Raw genomic sequence first — 21,797 nt, 5'->3', positions numbered from 1 at the left:
AATTTGCCAATGGAGCAGGGTTCCTTTTGGGGTGGTAGAACTGTCTCCGTGTTTAAGTGCTTCACAATAGGTTGCTTGGTAAGTGAAAGATGGTTTTTCTCTTGCTTCCTGAATGAACAATCTACAGGGGTAGGTGCTAGGCAAACACATTCACTTCTTCACTTTCAAGGGAACCACCAGTTCCTGCTTACCTGAACATTCTAGAAGGAAGCAGCAAGGAATTGTTGTCACAAGTCATGTCCCACCTTCATGGCTACCTTCTCTGAGGTTCTTTCTTAACTGTAATGTGGGGATGGTATTGTTTGCTCCAAGCAGCACACAGACTCTTCCTGAAGATCTATGAGTTTATAGATGTGGAAATGCTCTCAAAACTCAAAAACTTCAGCTCTGCCAAATGCTTATTATTGTTTCCTTAACAGATTCCTTATTGCCACCTTTTAACTTCATTGTCAGTGCAAAAATAAAAAGTGTTGACAGGCTGGATGGAATCTTGTGACTCAGGCATTTGGTGTCTGTGGGAGAGTGAGGAGGAAGGAGAAGTTAGCAATTGGAGACACTTAAGAAATTGGAGAAAAACCCTAGCTCAAAGAGTTGAAATCAGGATAAATTCATATAGAAAAACTTCAAAGTATATGCTTTTTCTAGTGTTCAAGATTGAAACTGAGAAGTACCTTTCCAATAATTGGCCTTCAAAGCATTTATGAAGACATTATCAACACATTTAAGATGGGGAACCCGATGGGAACCTAGGCATTTTCAAAAATCTCATTGCTGGCAGTAAGACGTGAAAAATGAAAAGAGGAACATTTAATTTCTTCTCATCCTTCAGGATCCATCTGAAGTCACATATCTTTTCTGAAGGCTTCCCTAACCACCCCAGCTTATGGGAATGGTTCATTGTGTAGACATGCCATGTTTCATCTCTGCCATTCATTGGCACTTTGCATTCACTGTGTGTCAGGAATTTTATTTGTTTGAAAACCAACTGGATTTTAAGCTGTATGCTCTATGTCCTCCCAGGGCTTAGAATAATACAGACTACATCGGATCAGGTGATGTATTCAATTTCTAGAAAGCTTTTGCTTACAACTAAAGGACTCATACCCTATCGCCTTGTGGCTTTTCCTAAGCTTTTGGCGTCATCCTCCTGGCTCCCTCATTCTAACTGTCTTCCTTTGATTTACTGTCATCTTTTCTTTATCCTCCATCAGCTTCCTGTTGGTAGCCCAAAGTCAGAATCCTGGATCTGGAAGCACGTGCTGTGGCATACCAGACAAATCCTTGCTTCTGGACCAAGGCACCCATTTCCCCAACTGCTGGGAATATTGGCAGATGATGGCTCCCAGGTGAGTCATGTTCTAAGTGCTGCCCAGGACAGCCACCTTACCCAAGGTCACACTTCTTCCTCAGTGTATGTGCATTAAAAAAATGTGGAATATAAACTCCCCTTCCTCAAGGTGGTTCAACTCTGAAGGGCCACCCCAGCTCAAGAACTCCCTGTGCAATTGACTGAGTCCATTAGTAAGACTATATTGCAGCTTAACTCCTCCCTCGGCCAGTCTATCCTGCTTCCTTCACTTCCCCAGAAGTGAGGCTCCTGAGAGCTCTTCCCAATATACTTCCTGCTTACAAACCTCCACGTTGAGTCTGTTTCCTAGAGAAGCTGCTCTATGACAGATCTTACATATAAATGAGAGGACAAACAGTGTCCACAGTAAGGAGGATCGATGGAGGCCTGCCTCACCTAAAGTCAAGCCAGACCAATCTGGCCACAGCTACCAATTCCTCGCAGTGAACACAGCCATCATCCTGGCCACCACATGCCAGAAAGGTGAAGTTTGGCTACTTCTGGTCTCCATCATTGCTGCCCAGTAGAACTTTCTGTGCCGATGGAAACGTATTCTACATCTTTCCTGTCCAGTGCAATAACCAATAGCTACTTGTGGCTACTGAGCACTAGAAATGCTATGGTGACTAAGGAATTTAATTTTTTACTTTTATTTTATTTTAGTCTCACTTTGTTGCCCAGACTGGAGGGCAGTGGTGTGATCTCAGCTTACTGCAACCCCTACCTCCTGGGTTCAAGTGATTCTCATGCCTCAGTCTCCCGAGTAGCTGGGACTACAAGTGCTTGCTACCATACGTGGCTATTTTTTTTTTTTTTTTGAGGTGGAGTCTCGCTCTGTGCCCAGGCTGGAGTACAGTGGCATGATCTTGGCTCACTGCAACCTCCACCTCCCTGATTCAAGCAATTCCCCTGCCTCAGCCTCCCAAGTAGCTGGGATTGCAGGCACATGCCACCACGTCCAGCTAATTTTTTGTATTTTTAGTACAGACAGCGTTTTACCACGTTGGCCAGATTGGTCTCGACCTCCTGACCTCAGGCAATCCACCCGATTTTTTGTATTTGCAGTAGAGACAAGGTTTTGCCATACTGGCCAGGATGGTCTCAAATGCCTGACCTCAAGTGATCCACCCGCCTTAGCCTCCCAAAGTGCTGGGATTACAGGCGTGAGCCACTATACCCAGCTAGGAATTTAAATTTTATTGTTAATTAATTTATATTTAAAGAGCCACATGTATGTGATGGCTACCATATTGCACAGAGCAGCTTAAGATGATGAGCTGCTTTACAGAGGGAATGTCACAACAGTTCCATTTCCATGTGCCTTTACTTCCACCATCCCATGATCTGGAAACACTTGGTCTGACCCTTAAAAATCATTCTAATGAGGCATATCTAGGAACTGTGTACTAGTGATGTCTAATTATAAAGTGGCCCAATAATGATTCTGAACGTTGTTAAATCTGAGTGCCAGAGAACTTTGTTGTAAGTTTAAGTTGATTACAGCACAAAAATCTAGTAATAATCACTCACTTTAATTGTCTATTACCCTGGTGGCCCTTTAAGGAGTTTCTCATTTAGGTAGAGAGATGTAACATCTATCTGTGTATAAATTTAAATTAAGGAATATCCTTTTCTCGATTTTATACTTGTATGGATTTGATGAACGCTTACTTCTTTTCCATTTGGTCTCTGTAATCTCGGGGACTTTGCTTTGTGTTTTGTATATAAGAAAAGGGAAAAAAAGAGCAAGAGATAGCTTCCAGCTTGAGGTGGGAAGGTTCACAGCTTGGAGACCCACAGGAGACCTTTAGTCCTGCCCTGTTCCTTAAACAGGAATGATATCTTATTACTGACCCAGAAATGTCACATGGGACCCACAGTGAGAGCACGTAGCCACACCTTGCCAAGCTTGTGACCACTCCTGCAAAAACATGTACATGCATGCCGTACAGATAAGAAGTCGTTGGCATCAGCCTGCCTACCAAGGACCAATCCTTACAAAATCAGGCTGTTCTACTAAGTGAAACTGAAATTGAATTCAATGCAAATTGAAAATATTCTATTTACTTAAAGCCTAGAAGGCTGGTGTATGAAGAAGAATCCAGCGACAGGAGATGGTAGTTAAATTTGTAAATTTTTCTTTCTTGTTGCAATTTTATCTTTTCCGAGAAATTTAATGAAGACTCCAGAGAAAAGAATTAAATGTCTGCTGGTTCAATTAGCAAATAATGAAAAGGTCAAAAGGAGCACCATGCACTGTGTGCTGAGCTGCTAGATCAGCCTATTCTTAGAGTAAAATTCTTTTCCGTGCTGTTCACAGTCGCATTTTGCCACCCACAAACCATACAGATGAGTGTTGGTGTGAGAAGCAAAAACCGCGAGCTGGTACAGATCATCCTCCACAAGGTGAAAGGGTCTTGGTCCCTGGGGAACATCTCATGACACCCACGCAGGAGTGATGGGCAGAGTAGAGGCCATGGATTTCAGGAGGGACCAGACTGTTGTTAAATCCACATTTTGAGAAGATTCTAATAATCGTTGGTGCTGAATACATTTTTAACCAGCCTGTTCTTAGGACCACATGCAGGGGAAGCCTCAGGAGCAAAACAGACTTGTGAGCAAGGATTTCAAGGGCTCCCAGCAGTCCCTGACAGCATTTGGAAAGACACTCCTGTCCCCAACCTGCCCCAGTTGTACATAGAAAAGAAAGATTACTGTAACACACACATCCCCTATAGAAGCTAAAACCAAAGATAAACTATGATGCTTTGGAATTCATTAGAACTTTGGTTTTAATGTTTTAAAAATCAAGCCTCCAGGAGACTGAGGCAGGAGAATCGCTTGAACCTGGGAGGCAGAGTTTGCAGTGAGCCGAGATCGCGCCACTGCACTCCAACCCGGGTGAAATAGCAAGACTCCGTCCTCCAGCTGCCCCTACCCAAAAAATCAAGTCTTCCTAGAAATACTAGGTAAAGGAAGGGAAGAGGCAGTTAAGTATAGACTCCTTTCACCTCAGCACCATGGTGACAGTCTCCCTGCTCATGCTGGGACCACCCCAAACAGCTTTTACCACCGAAACTGAGAGAGTCAATGAGCAAGTCATCATATAGCTTCTTTTTCAGCTTTAAATCAAGTTCTCTTTTGGTCATATAAAAGCCTCGTTTTTAGGAAATACACGCTGAAATGCTTAATGATAAAGGGCTATGGCTATGATATATATAACTGACCCACAGAAAAAATGTGTGTCTCTATATTTCTGGACATATGTGTATGTTTTCATATACATACATGTATATATGTTCATATACTTACATGTGTGTTCATATATATACATGTGTGCTCATGTGTTCATATACATATGTGTGTATTTTTCATATATACATTCATGTTCATATAAATGTGTGTATATGTTCGTAAACATGTGTGATCATATACATGTGTGTTCATATACATATGTGTATACATATTAATATTAATATATGTTTGCATGTGGTGCGAAGACAAACTAGAACAAATGATAAAGCAAACAGGGTGAAATGTAAACAACAGGTGAATCTAGGGGAAGGGAATTTGAGTAGTCGTTGAGCTGTTTTTATTTATTTATTTGCTTATTAGAGACAGGGATTTGCTATGTCGCTGAGGCTGGAGTACAGTGGCTATTCACAGGCACGATCACAGTGTACTTGCACCTGCTATGGCTGGAGACAGGATTATGGCTCAGAAACGTGAGAATATCTCTAGCTAATTTCTTCCTGGTTTTCCTTAAAGTACTATATCCAAGGATATTGGATGTTTAAGGTTCTAAAAGTAACTAAAGTATCTCAAACCACTTTAAAATATATGAAAAACAAACTATATGAAGGAAAGAAAACTCCCAAATAATTTATGCCACTCTTTTATTTTATTTTTTGGTCTCTTGTATAAGATACAACAGGATCAATACCTTATTAAAAATCAAATCTCTTTGAATATAGTAAGAGACCTTGATTATTACTTTTTCTCCTGTATTGCCCAACAACAGAAATGTAGAGTGCAATTGAGTAAAGATATGAATAAATGAATAAGCAGCACCCAAAACAAAGTTCTAAACAACCCCTCACCTTAAGAATTCATTTTAAAATCTACTAATGTCTAAGCAGAGGCATTGTTATCTATGGAGTTCTCTCTACATATTTTTATCCCCCTCTTCTCTATTCTTTTTTAGACCTCTCTATCTAAAGCTTACAAGGGCCATTAGGAAAATGAAAATGTAAGGTACAAACTGGGAGAAGATATTTGCTACATACATAACTGACATAGGATTAATATCTAGAAAATAGAATTCATTCCTACAAATAAATTAGAATTAGACAAACAATTCAAAAGAAAAATTGTCCAAAACCTGAATAGGCATTTTACTGAAGAGAAAGCACAAATGGCCAAAATACTTGCAAATATGTTTAAAGTCATAAGCAAGTGGAAAAAACAAAACCGCAAAGATCCTGTCATAACCACTAGATTGGCAAAAATTTCAAAGTCTGACAATATCAAAGTGCTAACAAAGACATAGAACAATGGCACCCATATCCTGCTGGAGGGAATAAAAATTGGCACAGCCACTTTGGAAAACAATTTGGCATTATATAGCAAAGTCGAAGGTATGCACACCCTATGACCCAACAATTCCACTCCTGTGTATGCCTGAGAAACTTCAGCAAAGATGCAGTGGAGACTGTGTGCAAAAATATTCATAATAATACTTTTATAATGTAAACCATCCAAAGTCTGCCAACAGTACTTACAACTTGAGGCATATCATATCACGAGACACTCTACAGCATTGAAAATGTATAAACAACAGCTGTGTGCATCAACAAAGATGGCCCTCAGGAACACGATGTTGGGTGAAAAAAACGCAAATTGCAGGAGAATGCATATATTATGAGCCCATTCATGGAAAGTTCATAAGTGATATGTTTTTAGGAATAGAAATATAAGTGGTAAAAGTATAAAGAATAAGATAACGATAAACAAAAATTCACAGTAGTGACTACCTCTGTTCAGGGCAAAAAAGTAATGTGACCAGGACAAGGTACATGGGCCTTTAAAGAAAATGCTAACGGTCTATTTCTTAAAAGGAGAAGTAGGCACACATTCATTGTATTGTTATTCTTTACAGTATATATATTTACAAATATTATTTGGAGTGTAGTCAATATTTAATAAAAATGACATTTAAGAATTGATAAAGAAACAAATGACTGAAAATATTTTCTTCAGGACTTGCTGGAAGCAGAAAAGGAATACAGCAACCTACCCATCCATTAGGCTCTGACAATCTTTCCCTCCAAACATGTCAGAGTTGTCTACTTGTCTCTTGGTTCCTCTTTGCTCACTTACACCAAAACCAACTATCACTCAGAGGTACCAGTTGTCTGGGCCTGGAGGAGGGTTTCATGATGCTCATCTGAAGCAGCAGCCAAGCTTTTCTATCTGTCATCCTACCCCTCATTAAAATTCAGGCCTCTTCCAGGTACGAATGACAAGCGCATTACCCTGTTCACACGGGTGCACACATATCAGATTTCTGCAGCTTGATTGGGTTATTATTACATCCAAATATTACTGAAAGCCATTATTACCTGACTCTTGACTTTGACTTATTTTATAATATTTGTACACATTTCATAATGATAACAGAGCACTACATTTAAAACAAATCTTCTCCCTCTCCTCCAATCAGAACCTGAAATCTTAAAAAGCTCCTCGAAACACAGACACCTGTCTTTTTCTCTTATTACAACCGTGTAGCAACCGCCCCTTAAACCAAAAGTAACATTTAAAGTGAATGGTGCAGCTATTGTCATTACAGCACTTAAAAAGAAAACAATAAATCTAGCTGCAGTGAAACATTACTCCTCACCCGGATGATTAAAGAAAACATTCATGTCTCCCTTCCTCTGCCCCAGCACCATCTGCCACCCAGTGGATGGGAAGGGAGAAGGTTTTGCTACAATTTCAGTATCATGACAATTAAAAAAATTAATTTTTTCATATCAATCACTACAGGTAAATCAGGCTTGATTTCCAGTAACATTCCAATACAGCAAAAATTAGAAATTGGTTTTATTAGTCCATTTTCACACTGCTGATAAAGACATACCTAAGACTGCATAATTTATAAAGAAAAAGAGGTTTAATGGACTCACAGTTCCATGTAGCTGGGGAGGCCTCACAGTCATGCTGGAAGGCGAAAGGCATGTCTTACATGGTGGCAGACAAGAGAGAATGAGAGCCAAGCAAAAGGGGTTTCCCCTTATAAAATCATCAGCTCTTGTGAGACTTATTCACTACCATGAAACAGTATGGAGAAAACTGCTCCCATGATTCAATTATCTCCCACCAGGTCCCTCCTACAACACATGGCAATAAAGGGAACTACAATTCAAGATGAGATTGGGGTGGAGACACAGCCAAACCATATCACTGGTTAAAAAAAACAAATTATTCTAAATGACCTTCCTGGAAGACTCCATCACTGGGTACCCTGAGTGACTTAGTACTAAAGATGAGCTTAGTAACTGCCTTAAAAATACAACCACTGCCCGGGCATAGTGGCTCACGCCTGTAATCCCAGCACTCTGGGAGGCCGAGGCGGGCGGATCACGAGGTCAGGAGATCGAGACCATCCTGGCTAACACAGTGAAACCCCGTCTCTACTAAAAAATATATATATCTATAAAAAATTAGCCAGGCGTAGTGGCAGGTGCCTGTAGTCCCAGCTACTTGGGAGGCTGAGGCAGGAGAATGGCGTGAACCCGGGAGGCGGAGCTTGCAGTGAGCTGAGATTGCCCCACTGCACTCCAGCCTGGGCGACAGAGCCAGACCCCACCTCAAAAAAAAAAAAAAATACAACCTCCTACCTCAGCATACTGTGCTTCTGAACTGGCTTCAACTGCATAAACTCTCCTAGCTCCAGCCTGTACAGCAAAAATGACAGGATTCCTGATCCACAACCAACATCTAGAACCACCTGAAAGGAAAGAAGACAACAAAAAAAAATGTGAAAACACAAACAAGGGCTTGGCTACTGGCACAAAGCTGGCTTTGGGTGTTGAGGTCAGACTTATTAAAACACTAGCTTTGATGTTTCTAGTGGCCTTACCTTGGCAAGGTTATGAATCTTTGTGAGACTTGTTTTTCTTACATGTTAAATGGGGTTAATAACAAACACTCTTAGAATTGGATCTAGAGATTAAATAATATGAAAGTATGCAAAGCACTTGGCACATAATTGGTGTTTCACAAATTATTGCTATTATTATAGTTTCTTTTTAACATGGATTGCTTTGAGGATGCTTAGGGCCAAGAGAAGTGGTGTCACAAATGAGCTCGCTCCACCAATTCTATCAGCATAAACAAACGAAAACCATGGCCAATAACTTTTGGAATGATATACCCAGGTTTAGAAATCACTGAAGATAGTGTTGAAAAATTCAAAAGTGAAGGGTGTGCTTTTATACCAGGCCCCCTCCATAAAGTTGGGAAGGTTTCTATGGAGAGTAGGAGCAGATGAAGGTAGTGAAGTGACGAAATTTGTCTTCCACTCTCTGTGTTCAGACCTGGATCTTACATCAAGAAAACCATCATTTACTGGCATAAAAAGGCCAGCACTTAACCCTGAATGCAAGGGGTGGATGGTATGTGGTCAACCCCCCTCCCCAAGCACTGCTGGAACTAAGGCCTGAATCTCAGCCTGATCATTGAAATTTCAAGTTACTGTATTTCTGTCTCATTGATGCCTTTTAGTCTCAGCATCTTTTGGCACTAGCTTTGAACAAGACATTTTCCTTGGCTTTACCTCCTCACAATAACAACATGAATAGACAACATTACTGTGCCCATGTAATAGGAAAAAAAAAGAAACCCTGAAAATTGGAGACATCGAACAATCACCTCAAGTTCAGCTGGCAATAAATAGGGAGGCTAAGAGTTGACTCTGAACATGTCTGCCTTCATGCTCATGTTTTGTATTATCATACATTGCTTGCTGACATTTGTCTTCTATAAAACTGACATTTCAACACAGCAATACCAATAGACAACGGTTGACAAGGAAACAAAGTAATATGTTTTGTTGGAAAATTTAGAAAAGTTAAAAAAATTATAGCAGGAAAAATTTGCCAAAAAACAAGAAATATTAAGGGGTCTGTGTGTGTGTGTGTGTGTGTGTGCATTTTAACTGCAATATCACACTGTGATGACACAGATACTTTGCCATTATTCCAAGAGAACATGCTGTTAGTAATGGGTTCACAGTGCTCACTTATATTAATCTAGAGCTGTGGCTGTATTCCATACGGTTTCCCAGGGTTTGGGTAATTAGGAGCATTACCAATTTAAAATGTCACCCAGACTCCAAAATTGGCTATCAGGCTGTCTATACTTTTAGAAATTTTAGTATTCTCTTTTCCTCATCCTCCCCAGGAAATACATCATCTTCATGTGGCCATGGTCTGTTGCAAGAACACTCACAACTGCCATTTAAGAAATGGAGGCTGTTAAGTTGGAGAATGCAATCCGTGGTCCCAAAGAAAAATGTACTACATTCAGAAGAAACTTTCTAGAACTTTCTTTGATTAAGAGTACCACACCCCAGATTTCAAGTTCAGCCCAAGGTATGGCTGCAAAGTTAAGAGACAATGGAAATTGCACCTGGATGCTCTGGGAACAGGTGCCCTGGAAATGTGTAAATGAAGTTCTTTATCTAGTTTATTAAGATGGCACGAAGCACATCTTAGGGCAGTGTTTTCCAGTTCTCATGATGCTGCAGACTCAAAACTAAAGGAACATCTTACGATTAGCAGAGAGATGGGGGAAAGGAAATAGGGAGAAAGAAAAAGAGACATAGATGAGAGGGAGCCTTATGTGGTTAGGCTTTTGGAAAATTGGTCCATTTGGTAAAAAGATACTTTAACAGACCCAGGCCATATCTAGAGAAGTAGCGACAAATTATAAGCTGAGAAAATTTTCTAAAAATGCAAGCCAAAGTAACTTTAATCATTTGGCTATTTCAAAACAGAGTTAGGCCTTGAAAAAGAATCCAATCTTTTGCTAGCACTGTCCAGATAAGTCCATCTGCTGCCCACTTATGTGGATATTAAAAAATCTTGACAAGTAAATTTTCAGTCATGCAATGGGAAGAGACAGTGAGGAGGTAGAGGGACATTTCCCCTTCTCTACATAAGCCATGCAACTTTGGAAAACAAAGCCTTGGAGGACCAAGGATAAATTCTGTAGGGAAAAAGAACTAATAGTCAAAGCAAATATTTAGGCTCTAATGGAAATACACTACCTCAGCCCTTTCCACCTGTGGTTTCCAATACTGTGGAAGAAGAAAAGTCATTAACATGGGTAATTCCATTACGCTTTCTTACATAGCACCTTAGGAAGCATTGGAGCTGCCTCTAATTGTATTTATTTGTTCTTATAGAGATAATACTGAGCTCATTTCTTATTCTACCATTGGTAGATCATCACAGAAGTGGATATATTTCAGGAACTTGGCAGACATTAAGTTATACTTCCATGCTCTGGGAAAAAATATCTCCCCTCAGGCAGAGGCAAAATAAAGTAACTAAATATCCTTGTATATGTAGAGCAGTTTACGGTTTCCAAAGGATGTTTGCCTGACATTATCTATTTGATCCTCATGCCTCTCGGGAATACAGAGTACATAGAGTTTTGTGCCCATTTTATTGATAAGCTGAGGCTCAGAGATACCAAGTAGCCAGCCCAAGCAGCTAGCATTGGCAGAGTTGGGATGAAAATACAGTGTTTAGCTCTTTGCACCACTCTCACTTTTTGTGCAGAAAAAAAAAAGAAATGAGTGGACTGTGAAGAGATGCATATCTGGCCATATCACACTTCTAATAGTTCCACACATCTGGAGGAGAAGGAGAAGGAGAAGGTCTCTCTGGTATGTTGTCCTTAGCCCTGAGCCATCCAGTAATGACTGACCTTTCTGGCCTCTTCTTTTATACTTCTCTCCCTTCTTCCACACACACCCTGGGCTAGGAATCATGTCCCTTTACTTCATTCTGTGCTCCCTCACGTGCAATTCTCTGTGGCAGTGGGAGCCATCACCCCATACCAAATGTTCACGCTTTCTCACAATGCAGCTGCCAGGAAGCAGCTGCCTACCCAAGACTACATCTCTCTACCCCCTTGCATCTACATGCATGGCCAGTGGAATGTGGGGCAAAGTGATGAGTGTCACTTCTGGGCCAAGGTGGTTAAAGGTCCAGCATACTTTCCCTGCACTGAAGATGAAAACAGCCTGAATCTCTGGATCACCACTTTGGGAAGAGCCAGTCAGAACACACTGGACATGTCACAAGCAAGAAATAAATTTTATTATGATAAACAGCTGAGATTTGGGGATCATTTTAGTAGTTGGCATCCACTGATCAATACGTTTCCCTTAGATAACATTCCCTCCTCTCATTTTTCTACCTGGGAAACATCCTTCGAGACCTAGCTCACATCTCATATCTCAGGGATGCGTTCCCTGATTCCCCAGTCGGGGTGGCCTGGGCTGTCTGCACCTTTGCATGTCACTCTCTAACAGCACTTATCACAGGATATGACAAGTAGTTCTTTATGTGGTTGTCTTTCCTGCTTAGCCTGTGAGCTTACCAAAGACAGGAATCACATCACCTCTCAGTACCCAGTGAGCACAGCAGGAAATATAAAAACCATTAATAAATACTTGTTGCATAAATGGCTGAATGGGATGGCCCAAGATAGCAGACTTTTAATTCCAACATCACTTTGAAATATCTTTGGAAAAGGCCTATGACTTTTGTCTAACATTTGGACTCCGGGAATGCTCTTGCATTACAAGGCAGCACCCAAAGAGGATGAGCTCAGTATGCCCTTGCCTTATTCAAGATTCATAGCCTGTAATGTTTCACTCAACCTTCCTTGTCTTTTGCATTCAGGCCTCTTTCTTATTTCTTGGCCTCCAAGTCACCCCATGCATCTGACACTTTTCACTCTTGATCTCCATGATCTCTACTCTTCTTCCTTGACTATGATTGGAACACGATCATCCTTCTGACTAGATGAGGTAGCCTTCCGCCAGGTCTTTCTGCCCGAACACAGGCCTTCTTAGAAGACTTTATGCTCATTCCTGCCACAGGCCTTAGTATATACTGTTCCGTTTGCTTACTATGCTCTTCATTACACACAATCCGCTTTCAGTCTGCAGTCATTTTCTTTCACCTACTCAGTGACTGTTGTGCTGGATATTTTCTATTTGCTTCTCCAGATCTATCCTCCACTCTTCTCTTCCTGGTCTTTGGCAGGAGCCTGATCTATACAGACTGTAACAATGGGCTTCCTTGCCACTGGATTCTAGTTGGGATAAGTCAACAGAAATGACAATAGGAGATCAGATGGGGTGAGGACAGTGAGGTCAGATTATTTATTCTTTTGGCTTCCTTTTTTCTGTCTCCGTGGATTGTGACTTTACTGAAGTCACAGTTCTTGTTGGACTCCCAGGTCTTACAGCTCGGATATTATGTCACATCTCCAGTAACCACTTCTACGTCCAGATAGAATAACAGGTCCACATTCTTACTGGTAACAGAGTGCTTCACTATCCCTTCTTTGTTCTCCTAACTCTGCCTACATCTTTGTAAATAGTCATGTTATTTTTAACTCTCATAAAACACCCTCTGTGATGGTTAATACTGAGTGTGAACTTGATTGAAGAATACAAAGTATTCATCCTGGGTGTGTCTGTGTGGGTGTTACCAAGAGATATTAACATTTGAGTCAGTGGTCTGGGGAAGGTGGATTCACCCTTAATCTGGTGGGCACAATCTAATCAGCTTCCAGCAAATATAAAGCAGCCAGAAAAACTTGAAAAGGAGAGACTAGCCTAGCCCCCCAGCCTACATCTTTCTCCTGTACTGGAGGCTTCCTGCCCTTGGACATTGGACTCCAAGTTCTTCAGTTTTGGGACTCAGACTGGCTCTCCTTGCTCCTCAGCTTGCAAAGAGCCTGTTGTGGGACCTTGTGATCGTGTAAGTTAATACTTAATAAACTCCCTTTCAGATAGATAGATAGATAGATAGATAGATAGATAGATAGATAGACAGATAGATACATAGATAGATAGATGCATAGATACATAGATGGATTATATAGATATAGATATAGATATAGATATAGATATAGATATAGATATAGATATGGATATATCTCCAATTAGCTCTGTCCCTCTAAGAGAACCCTAATACACTCTGTCATGTGTGCTGTCTCTCTCCTGCAGGGACCCTGGCTGTTAAACCAACTCATCCTTAAGGTCACAAACACCTCCATCTTTTAATCATCAGTGTAGGGAAAGTATGCTGGACCATTAACCACCTTGGCCCAGAAGTGACACTCATCACTTCCTCTTACATTCCATTGGCCATGCATGTAGGTGCAAGTAGGTGGGGAGATGTTGTCTTGGCTAAGTCACAAACACCTCCCCTGGTCTTTGCTCTCCTACCATGCTAGGTCCTCCTGTAGTATACTTTCTTATCAGCATCTCTTCGTACTCTTTCTTCATAACATTCACCAGAATTATAATTTTTCAGGTAATGAGTGATTATTTGATTAATATCTGCCCTCTCCCCTGGATAGTAATCTTCATTAAAGGAGAGACCCCATCCGTTCCTCACTATTGAATCTGACATGTAGTACAGAATCTGGTGCACAGTAGAGACACTCACTAAATTTTTATTGAACAAACTGAAGGAATGAAAATGTCTCTCACTACCACAAATAGAGGACAGATTCGTGATCCAGAAAATATGGTAAATATCTGTTACCTTGCTGAGAAGCCACCTTATACCAGCATAAGTCCTCTCCAACCTAGTTAAATTAAGAATCTTTCAAAGGATGACTTTCTTTTGACCTTGTCATATTCTCCCTATATTACCATCCAGTTAGGTCTTGTGGACAATTACCTTCTAGAGAGGGAATTCATCCTCAGCTGCCGGTTGGATACACAGGCAGTGACTGTAGACATGGCTATTTTTTGGCTTATACATAGTGGCACCCGAAAATAGTATGAAATCCCTGGCAGGACTAACTGGGAAAAGTCAACAACTGGTCCATGCAATAGTGGCCAAACGTCCTGGGAATTTATTGGTAAGAAAAGTTTTAAAAATATTAGAAAGAAAGGGTTATCATTTTGCTTTCCGGATTATTTTAATTACATGTTCTTGTGGCTTCCTGGGCAAAGAAATCCTGCAAAATGCTTGGACAGGGCTTACATAGCTCCAAGTAGATTCAAAACTATTCATTTGGATTTAGTAGGTTAAAATGAACAAGGAATATATAGATCCTTATGAAAGTATGAAACAAAATTACCCTTGAATAAAAGAGCAAAAATAAATACAGTCATCTGTTGGTATACATGGGGAATTGGTTCCAGGAATCCCCTTGGATACCCAAATCCTTGGATGCTCAAGTCCCTTATATAAAATAGTGTGGTATTTGCATATGACATATGCATATCCTCCTGAATACCTTAAGGAGTCTCTAGATTACTTATAATACCTAGTACAATGTAAGTGCTGTGTAAATAGTTCTTGTACTATATTGTTTAGGGAATAATGACAAGAAAAAAGTGTCCATCCATGTTCAGTACAGACACAATCGCCCATCTTTTTTCCAAATATTTTTGTTCCACAGTTGGTTGTATCCATGACGTAGAACCCACAGAAACAGAGCACACGAATATGAAGGACCTATTGTATCTACTACTTCTTGTATACTTATTATACGCTACGCCTGTTTAGTACTATGTAGGCATTACCTTTTAAACTTGTGATAACAATTATTATTTTCTCCATTTTGTAGATAAGGAGGCTGAGAATCAGAGATGAGATTCTTAAAATTATCGAAGTTGAATCCTATACTATTAGCCACTCTCTCAACTTCAATTCTTAATTATTTGTTCTATTCAGACTAGAGTAATACTGGCCACATTTAGCCTTATTTTTCACTCCAGCTTTTTATAATTGTCTTCAAATATGAAGGTTTTGATTATCCCACAATTGGTTCCTCAAGTGATATCAGTTATTATTTACTAATTTTCTTTATTTTTTGAGCACATCAGTGGCTGCTCTGAATTGCAATACCTGTTATTGCTGTATGCCTTATATTCCTATGTTCTGTGTCCTACTTCCACAGCCATCACTCCTTCCTGCCCTCATTTTATTCCATCTTTAGTCAGCTCACTAGACAGTCCAAAACCACATGTGGCTCAAGCTGGGGCACAGTATCATGTGCTTCATCATCACTGTTGGCTGCCACAGGTTGCCATCCCCCATAGACTGCATCCAGTATCCAGATCTTCCAATATCCAAACTGTGGACTGACAGGTTAAATGAGCAACTTCTGGGCAGTAACAGAAAGAGGAGGCTGCACAGATTTTTGCAGTGCATCGCATCTCCTACTCCAGCTTTTATCAGAGAAGAAAATGTCCAAAGCATCTCAAGGACTACAGAAGACATCCTCTTATGGCCTTTGCGGCTTGGACTTAAATCTTGTTCAGATACTTAGCACTTTCATCATGGCAGGAAAATTCTGCAGTGATAGCTCCTCCTAAGACAGAACTCTACATCTGCTGTGCAGTGAAACTTGCTTGCACCCAGAGGGTTGCCTGTGTTTAAATAATGCAGAATTAATGCTTATGAGCACATTCTACTTGGTCTTCTGGCAGAGGACAGAAAAACTTACTACCAACTTTTTAACCCCCTTCTACCAGTTCTATAACTATTTTCCTCTCTAATTAGGGAATATTCAAAACATGTGATCATGCTTAGCTTCTCTCCTCACAATTAACCCTGCTTTAGACCTGGGCATGATCACTCAGCTCTAGATCCTTAAACACTCTTTCATTCATTCACCAATGTGGCAAGCACTGCCAGGTGCTGAGAATGCAAAGATGAATAGAGCAGGACTGTCTGGGAGGAGGAACAGGCATTAATAAAGAAGTACAATCATGTGCTACAGTGGCAATAATAGAATTATATAAGGGCACAGTGTGAGCAGAAGGACAAAGAGGCTACTTTACCGCAGGGTCTGGAAAGATTTCACTGAGGTGACCTGGGTACTGGAGATTGAAAAGCAAGTCAATATTGTGCCATTTAAATGATGGGAAATGCAGGAGCTCCAGGAAGAATGGACAAAGGTATCTAAGAATGATACAGCCAGTTGCATAAGGAAGGCAGTAAATTGCATCAGGAGCATGATGTGAGTATTAGAGGTAGAAGTGGTGCATGGTTAAGACATGAACATGGCAAAAGCAAAATCTGGAGAAACTGGCAGATGCTTGATCATAAATAGTCTTTTGTGCAAGACTTGGCTTGATTCTTCAGCAAAGAAGAATCATCAGAAAGTTTTAAATAGAAGGATTATTTCATAGGATTATGTCATAGTTGCATTTCAGCAACATCATACTAGTGGCATGGATTGGAGGGGCACAACATCAAAGGTAACAGAACCTAGTAATTCCTAACCAGCATCAGTCCCCTCTCCCTTCCTCCTTCCAATCAGAACTTCAGTTTTATTGAATACTTACCCTCCTGTATGTGGTTAACCATCTGCAGATCCAGAGAGGGGATCTTGATTGGTTTAGGACAATCATAAGTGGTTCTATTCCTTTTGCCAATGATGGGTTTAGGCTTGGGCATGTGATATGACTTTCTTTATGAGTAACTGAGAAAGACTACTTAGGAAAGATTTCCTCCCTTTTAAAGAGACACAGAAAAGATGCCTCCTATTTCCCGAATGTGGTTAAATTTGGATGTGATGCTCAAAGCTCAAAGTAATTGGCTAAAACAGTCAAAGGTAATGCGACTTCATGGATTAAAACACAGAAAGTCGCATTACCTTTGACTGTTTTAGCCAATTTGAGTAGGGATTTTTCCTATTTCGAGTCAAAGATATCTTAACTGGTACAAGCAGGAAAAGTAGTTGCAAAACTTTTGCAATACTCCAGGAAAGATACAATAAGAGTAAGAACTAGGGACTTGCTGTGGGACAGGAGAAGTGAAAAGGTTGCAGAAATGCTGAGACCATTGAATCTAAGGGATTTAGACTTGAAAGGAGACTAAAAGTATAGATTGACTCCTAGGTTCCTGGTATGAGTGGCTGGTTATAATGCCTTTGGTTTTGCCTCATGCCAGAAGAGAACGCTTGCCTTGCTATTTAGCAGAGGGGTCCTAGAAATTGCTTGCACTGATCTTTGAATCCTGGAGCTGAGTTTTATTGCTGCTGCTGCTGCTGCTGCTGCTGCTGCTGCTGTTGCTGCTATATTCATTACTGCCTGAGGAACTTGTTGCAATGGTTTTTTCTAGGTCCCCATATCATTCATTAGCACAAAAAACAGTGCACAGCTCGTTTATGCCATGTGCTTCCTATAGTGGAATTTCCTTGTTTCTGTCAAGGCAGAGAAAGCACTGCAGCACCTACTTGATGCTCATGCGTGTGTACCATTGAAGTGTAAGGTAGTTAATACCCAGTGAGGGAATACTTTGACCAATGGAAGATGGCAGCTAATGAATAAATCATTTTCCCTTTCTCCTCTTGGAAGAACTATTTGAGGATGAATTAGCTTCATGTTACCCCTTTGAAGACGTCCTGTGACACCAAGCAATCAGTTTTTCATAAAGCTGTGGCCTGCTCAGTAATGTACTGTCTTCTACTTGCTCTCCCTCCTTCCCTGCTTCACTCTCCTTTCTCCTACTCCTGTTTTCCTGAGATTAATACTCCCTGATAAAGTGCCAGCCCAGAAGCCTTTGCCCCATGCTCTGCAATTTAGGGAAACTAGGCTAAGAAATTGGTGGTAGTTACAGGAAAATCAACATGTTTGTTGACATTTCCCTGTGATTTTGTCTTTTTCTGGGTTTCTGGAACTTCTGAATTCCAAAGCTAAGCCACCACTCTGAAGTTAAAGTGGACATGCCAATACTACAGACTCAGGAAATTAAGTGAAAAGAGGATTTAGGCAGAAGTTCTAAATTCACCAGAATTTTTCTCGTTCAGTGCCAAAAAAGACCAGGGTCTAGTACAGGCAGCCCTCAGCATCTGTGAGTTCTGCATCCAAGGATTCAACCAATACATCAAAAATATCAAAAGCAAAACACCCCATAAAAATAACAATACAACAATTAAAATAATACAAATAAAAATACTGTAAAAAATTATTCATGTAGCGTTTACACTGTATTAGATATTAATCTAGAGATGATTTAAAGCACACAGGAGGATGCGCATAGATTATGTGCAAATGTCATGCCATTTTACACAAGAAAGTTGAGCACCCACAAATTTTAATTTGGGGGGTATGTGTGTGTCTTGGAGCAAAACTCCCATGGATACCAAGGGATGAAAATACAATATTTTGAAGAGCTTATTAGTTGGTTGCTTCATCCCATTGAACTGCTTTTTAATGATCTCTTCCTCTTTATTTACTTACATTCTTAGCCTTCAAGCAGACATTAAAACAAAGTCATCTATTTTAGATATTACAGTGTCATACAGAGCCTTCTATACAAGCCTTTAGAAAGTCAGTAGTTGCCCCAAATTGGCCCTTCATGGCACTGTCTTAGAGGAAGAGTGAAAGTGTTGGAAATTCAACTCTAGGAACTTTCTAAAATGCTTTGCGTCCAGTGGCTAGGCAATCCACCAGGCAGAAGTTAATTTCAATGAAATCCTGTAAGTGAAGTATTAATCCATCAAGTCCCTCTTTTTTTCTAACCCCCTCCCACGCACAGCTGGTGTACTGAAAATATCACCTTATCAAACTGTCCCTACCTTAATGAGTTTGCAAAGGTAATATACAGTGCCATTTACCAAATATTTCTGTTTCTTCTTATGGGCAGATGTAGATTTGCATTTCCCTGCTTTGTTGAAATTAGGAGTGACCATATGACTTGCTTTGGCCAACGTAATGTAGTTATAAGTAACACTGGCCACTTTCAGGTGGAAGATTTAAGAACTAGCTGTGTGATTTGCTAGGTCCTCCTTTTCTCTACAACAGGAACTAGTAGTGCTTTTCATGGAGGCTGTTCCATCAGCCTGGGTCCTGGAGTGAGAATGATACAGATTAGAGAAATAAAGCTCTGTTGGATTAAGCCGCTGACATTTAGGAGTTGATTGTTACAGCAGCATAGCCCTGACTCACAAGTCTGGATAAGCTGTATCTTTGAGGGTCCAGTGATTTCATGATTTCTGATTCTGATTCCCCAGTCGCGTGTGCAGCATTCCAGAGCTGTGCTGAGACTCTCCAAGAAGTTGCTTACTAAATTTTTACAGCCACCCCGTGGTTAAGTATTCTTACCGCAATTTAAAATTAACCTCAAAAAGATCAAGGTCACATGTCACCATCTTGAAAGGAGCAGAGATGTGCTTTGAGTGCAAACATCTTGATTAGAAAGCCACCTATTGCATTGTACCCTAAAGCCCTCAGCTTCCTTTTTCGAAATTACCCTAAAATCAGTCTGTGACCAATGCTTATTCACAGTCTTCTTGGCTCTCCTGGAGAGCTGCACTTTGCTTTCATACCAAATGAAAACATTTCCTTTTGCCGACTCTGGCATCTTTCTCCAGCAACCTTTCAGGAAGCAAATCTACTCAAGCTCAGGATGCTGGCACAGATAGACTCCTCCTTCACTCACAGGCAGAAGATCTGTTCCGAGGGTCCCCTTTGGGCTTAAGGGACCAAAGAGATCAGTTAAACCTAGGCTCATTTTCTATCACTTTCTCTTTACATTTATTACAGAGAATTCATCTCAGGAATGAGTTATTGTGATATCTAACTTAATGAAAGTAGTCTCTATACTGCATTGAATAGTGTCTACCTCCCCAAAATTCATGTCTATCCAGAACCTGTGAATGTGACCTTATTTGGAAATAGGGTCTTTGCAGATGTAATCAAGTTAAGATAAGGTTATAATGAATCAGGGTGGGCCCTAAATCCCATATGGCTGGTGTCAGTATGAGAGGAGAGAAATTTACACAGAAACACGTACTGGGAGAATGCCATGTAACAACAGAGGCAGCAATCGGAATGATGCATCTATAAGCCAAGGGGTACCAAAGACCGCCAGCAACCAGCAGAAGCCAGGAAGAGGCAAGGAAGTATCCTCTCCTAAAGCCTTAAGAGGGAGCATGGCCCTGCAGACATCTTGATTTCGGACTTCTAGCCTCCAGAACAATGAGAGAACAAATTTCAGTTGCACTTAGCTATTAACTTTGTGGTAATTTGTTATGGTAGCCCTGGAAAACTGAATCAAACTTAAAATCCCAAGCTATAGAAAAAATTTTATATATATATATATATATATATGTATATACATGTAAGTAGATACTGTTTTTTACCATCACAGCCTGCTCCCCTCACATTCCAAAAACCACATAGAGAAATGTCAGTTTATCAACCTAGAACATAAAACAAATGACTTTCTGTCACCCCTAAAATCATCCTGCAGTACAGGCTTTGCATACAGACAGACCAGAGTTTGCTTGTAGCTCTGCCACGTAGCAGTTGTTTATGCTAAAACAAGTTAGTTAACTTTCTGTAGCTCCAATCTCTGTCTATACTATTAGCCTAACAATATGTATTGCATTTGTTTGCTGTACAGCGCAGTGGGTATTTGCCATTCTTTGGTGCCTCTCAGCATCAGAACTCCCTTCCCATATTTGGGGAATGCCCCACATTCTAAGGCAGCACCAGCCTCTTGCTAGGGAAGTGAACGTGTCAGCTAAAGCACAAGCATGACCCAGGCTCTGCCAGGAAGATGTGGTTTGCATGGGAGCTCAGACTGTGAAGATGTAGGGACTATATGGAGTCCACTATGGTGAGGTCACAGTAACCTCCAGACCCTAGAGCATCAGAGGGAAAGTTCTTAGGACAACACTCCAGATTGGTATTTGGTGAAAGCTGTGCACGCTGCAGGGCCTACGTGTGGCTGCACTGCTGTTTTCCTGAGATCAATTCTGCAACATGATTTTGAAAATTATTCCGGATATGTAGCTTCTAAGACTCATTATCTGATGTTCCTGTAAGCTTTAAGGAAATCCTTTCACCCCACCTTAAATTAGTAGAATTAGTTTCCGATGCCAGCAACTAAGAACCTTGACTAACACACAAAGACTAAATTAGATGGGATATGTGAAGCCCCTAGCAGGAATCATAAGTAATTTCCTTTTCTTTCTATTCCTAGCCACGGGCTCTGAACAAGGATTCTGCTAACACAGGGTTAACATCTATGCTGGTGAAGAAGTAGAGGGTCAGTAGAAACAGAGGGAAGCAAGCACTTACAGACAGCACTATGCGGCAGATCTAGGCTACAGCCTTTATTCCAGTCAATGATGAAGGTCAGGCCTCATTAGTGTGTGC

At 40.6% G+C, this 21,797-nt stretch overlaps 1 pseudogene; it reads right to left on the bottom strand.

Annotated features, from left to right (window-relative positions):
- Nucleotides 1-21,797, bottom strand: part of LOC129490787 (histone-arginine methyltransferase CARM1-like) — a 139,390-nt pseudogene that overhangs the window by 72,462 nt on the left and 45,131 nt on the right.

This window comes from Symphalangus syndactylus, chromosome 9, assembly GCF_028878055.3.
Source record: "Symphalangus syndactylus isolate Jambi chromosome 9, NHGRI_mSymSyn1-v2.1_pri, whole genome shotgun sequence".
In the NCBI taxonomy this organism is placed as follows: domain Eukaryota; kingdom Metazoa; phylum Chordata; class Mammalia; order Primates; family Hylobatidae; genus Symphalangus; species Symphalangus syndactylus.
Note: the sequence above shows the minus strand (reverse complement) of the source record. Positions and strands in the feature narration are given on the sequence as shown.